A 4,856-nucleotide genomic window follows, 5' to 3' on the forward strand; every position below is an offset into this window, starting at 1 on the left:
AATTTATATTAAATATTATATAATTTTGTAATAAATTAAAATTTTGAATTTTTTTATTTAATAAAAAAATGAATTACATATTTTATCTTTAAATATTTATTTGTTAATAGAATTATTTTAATGAAAATTTCTTTATTATTTTGAACATATTTTTCTTTCAAGATACAATTTTCACTATTATAACATAAATTTTTTTGCAAGTTTGAAACAATATAATAATAGGAAAGAAATTTAAAAAGTGTTGCGTTGAAATTTACTTCAATAACAGTAAGCAAATATAAATTTGTCTTAATGAATTTTATTCCCTGAATAAATGTTGGCGTTCACCGGAATACTCTAAAGCTGCCTTTCTTGTTTGTTTGTTTTTATTTCTTTTCCAAATCATTAAAAGCATCGAACCAGTACTTATTACTGGATCACGAAAAGATGTTTTTAGATTTCGCATTTTAAATCCTCCTTTTTTAAGTTTTTTTTTCTATCAATAATTTATTTAAATTTAATATTGTTTTTTCTTATTCTAAAAAATATTAGTTATATTTCTTTAGAATCTTTTTTTTCTTTTTCATATTCTATTCTATACTATAGCATAGGAAACCGAAAAAAATGACAAAAAAAATTAGAAAAATGATATATATATATATATATATATATATATATATATATATATATATATATATATATATATATATTAGATATGATATCTTCTTCGTTTTTTTGGATATTTTAGATATAATAGTGTATTAGTGTCAGTTCTAACTGAAAAAAATAAATAAAATATATCAAAGTTTTAGACTTCGTCAAAGGATGTTTTTATGGAGCTCTTTTATCAGGTCTTCTTGCAAGTCTTCATGATTTTTGTCTTATTGGATGGGTTATATGTTCCTTTCTGTATTCCTATATATTTGTCAATTTTTTTTCATTTAATATGCATATAAAATTTCACTAGTTGAAAGCAACATAATTAATAGGATGAAAATTTAAAAATTATTTTGTGGAAATTTAGTCTCAAAATTTAAAATAATTTTTTGTCCCCAGATTTAAAATATGTTTCTTTAGTCTTCTTGGTTTGTAAATAACTTATTTTGGTTCTTAAAACATTGTTAAAAATTCAGTTAACGTGACTAACATTATGTTTTCTGGTAGTTTTTAAAATATGATTTATGTCCGGTTTTAAACTCTTAAAATTTAAATTAACAAATAATGTTTTAAAATAAGTTTTGTAGTGATTTTAAACTCCAAAATCCAGCAAAGCCAAAGCAAACATCATGTTCATACATTCGAGCAAAATCAATTCCAATGTGGGTCTGAAGAATTAATTGTTTTTATTCAATTGAATTGCAAAATATATTAAAAAAGGATAGACTATTGTGAAAATAAAAGAAAATAATAGAAATTGAAATTTCTCTATAATATAATAATTTTGAAGTGAAATTTTATTTGAAGATTAAAAGTTATTTAAAATTTTAAAAATTGAATGCAAATCAAACTTTATGATACCGAGATCTTTGAAGACATTTAATTACTTTTCTAATGCATATACTACTTATACAATAATATTAATTATTTATGTTATTGTCATCTACTAAAATAAAATTATCAAAATTGAAAATGTTAAAATCCTAATATGAGGTCTACTATATCACAAGTTAGATTAAAAAGTTTAGTTTTGATTTCTATCAAAAAATTTTTTTTATTATGGTAAAAATTAAAAACATATTGGAACAAAAGTTCATAAATTAAGACCGGACAAATTTTTTTCCTTAAGCTAAATGTGAAAATTTTGAAAAAAGTTCGAGAATTATAATCATAATTGATGATATTATTTATCTAATAAATATTCTTTTCTTAGTAAAAATAATGTACTTTTGTATTTGTAACATTAATTTTAAGAAATAACATCAAGTTTTAATTTTAAAGCCAAGTTAGGTAGCTAATTTCGTTTCTAGTAATTTTTTTACGCACTCTCTTGGTTTATTTCAAATATATAAGTTAGGATAAGAACATGCATACTGATTTTCTGTCCATTCAGTATTCGAGAAAAAAGATACATGAAAATGTTAGAACATGAAATGAATATTTTTGCAGCTCTTTTATCAAGTCTTCGGCTTTGTCTTTCTGGATTGGTTATATGTTCCTTTCTGTATAATATTCCTATTTGTCAATTTTCTTTTCATATGCATATAAAAATTCAATAATTGACAACGAACATAATTAATAGGATGGAAATTTCAAAATAATTTTTTGTCTTGACGAATTTTATTCCAAAAATAAATGCTTGCATTTCCAGGAAATACCCTAAAATATGTATGCATCATCAAACTTCAAAAGTCTAGTCAATGTGCGGTATCGAATCTGACAATAAATCTTTTTGAAGTTTAGTCGTCTAGTTAGTGAGCAAGTCAGAGACCAAGTCCTGTGTAATTAGTCATTTAGACAAAGATATATATGCATGTGCATGGCTAGTAAATATTTTTTTTCTCCGCCCCCTCTTCATTGATTTGTGACTATAAATACATGACAACATACAATAATATATCCTTGCAAGTTCAAAGTAATTAAAGTTGAATAATATCTGCTGAGCATTAAAAGTTCCCCAACCATGAAGGCAATCCTTGTTTTCTTTTTACTCTTGGCCTCTATTTTTTTCCTTCCCAGTTCAACTCTTGCTCGACAACTGGAGGGTAACACTTAACTAGCTACTCTCTACTTCAAATCTCATACACATGTTCATAATAAACTTGTTTTCTATCAATATAAAATATATAAGGCTTTATATATGCAGCATGCATATCACGTTTGTTTATGTTTGAAATTAAAATGAATTAATCGCAATTTGAAATTAAGCCTGCCAAACTCCCATGGAAGACAGCCACGCACACCAATTATTAGTCCGTAGATGGATGTATGATGTATTTATCAAATCTGTCTATTATTTATTGTATGTTGGGTGGTAGAGTGGAGATGAAAATTTTGAATTAAAATATTTTTGTGACTAACAAAGTCATACAAAAAGAATTAATTATGTGAAATATTAACACCATTATTATTATGCTGCAGGCGGGGTGACACCTGGTACCAACGATCCTAATATTAGATGTTCCCCCGGCGGCAGTTATAGGTCTTGCCTCCCCCCATCGCCACCAAAACCACCATGTGATCCGTATATTAGGAAAGGTTGCTTACCATGAAACTACCGCCAACAGTACTATAATTATGTATGTAGTTTTTAATTCTTGGTACTTGCTGCCACATCTTTTTAACACTCTTCCTGTGTTAAAACTCGGTGGCATCATATGTCATCATCTCTATATTCCGTGTGGTTTGGCTGAATAAATTAAACATGTGTGCTTTTATTCCAGTTTGCATGCAGTTGCAGTAATCTTGTAATGTTGTACTGAGACAAATTAGGCTTGATCACCAGCCTAATCCAATCCAATAAACATCATCTTGAATAAAGGCTTGGCGTTTTTGCCAATCCAATAAAAAGGAACTTGATTACCTGACTTTTCATTTTAAAAGTTTTAATTTCATCGTCAAATTTTTTAAAATGAATAAATTTGATTTTTAAATTATCTTAAAATTTTGGCATCCAATTAAGTTTATTTTTAAGAATTCAAGGATTAAATTTAACCTTTTAAAAATTTGAGAAATAAATTTATTAATATTCAAGAAGTTAAGATCAAATTGAATAATTTAAAAAAAAAACAAAAAAAACAAGTTGATAATTAGGCCTAATTTTTAATATGTTCACAGAATAATTAACTACAACAAATTGAAGATGATCTATGAGGATCAAATTGAACCATTATAACAATTTGGAGAATAAATTAATAATTAACTAAATAATTTGAAACAACGTTCACTCTGGACTAACAATGGCCCGTTGGAGTAGGAGAAGAACTCAACCTCCACAGGAGAGAGCAAAAAGAAAACACCCACCCAAATATGCCTAGTGCTCCATCTAGAGTCATTATTTTCGAGAAGAAAGTATGTAGGATGAGAGGGAAAAAAATAATAACCAATAAAAGAAAAGAAAAAAGTTTTGTAAAATTTTAAAAATTTATTTGAGATTATTTTACAAATGTTTTATACTAACAAATAGGATGAAATCTATCAAAATTATTCTTAAAAAATAATCCACGGACATTTGTATATTTTTAAGTATAATTTTTTTAAGTTATAAAAACTCTTAATTGAATATTATCACATTTTATTGTATTTTAAAAAAAATTTAAAAGTCTTAATTAAATTAAATATCGTAAGACTTATTATATTATTTTAAAATTCTGACAGAATACCACTTTAAAAAAAATCTTTTAAATTTTCTTTGAAATCTTAATCCTATATATAGCCGTAAATGTGACGACCCTTAAAGCAGGAATTGCTATGTGCTGAAATCCCCTGAAAACAACCACCAGCTGGTGCTACATGTAGCAACGACCATTTTAAAAGAAAATGCCATCGGCTGAAACCACCATCTACTCATGGTTCAGGAAATTGCTTACTAAAAACTGAAAGATATAGTGTATATCTGGAGTTTCACTCCCATGGAAGAAACTCTCTCCTTACCCAAAACTCAAGCAACTATATACATAGTTTTTAATTTTGGGTGCCACATTTTTAATTTTAACACTTAATGTGTTAAGATTTTGGTGGTGTCATCTGTATATTTTGCTTTAAAATTTTGGCCGAATAAGAGCAAGTGTGCTTTATTTTTCCAGTTTGCAGTGGCAATAATAATCTTGTAATAATCTTGTATAATAATCTTGGTTCATCCAATAAATAAGAATAAACATGTTATTTCAATTTTGTTGAAGTTTGAAGTTATTTGAGCTTTATTTTTTTATAAGAAAAAG

The 4,856-nt window shown here is 26.1% G+C and overlaps 1 long non-coding RNA gene across 1 annotated transcript; it reads left to right on the forward strand.

Moving 5' to 3' along the window:
- Positions 1-2,525: 2,525 nt before the first annotated feature.
- LOC114423622 lies at positions 2,526-3,486 on the forward strand. Its single transcript, XR_003668875.1, has 2 exons — positions 2,526-2,681; positions 3,058-3,486. It is a non-coding gene; the product is annotated as an uncharacterized LOC114423622 (long non-coding RNA).
- Positions 3,487-4,856: the final 1,370 nt, after the last annotated feature.

The sequence above is a fragment of the Glycine soja genome, chromosome 8, assembly GCF_004193775.1.
Source record: "Glycine soja cultivar W05 chromosome 8, ASM419377v2, whole genome shotgun sequence".
Taxonomy (NCBI): Eukaryota; Viridiplantae; Streptophyta; class Magnoliopsida; order Fabales; family Fabaceae; genus Glycine; species Glycine soja.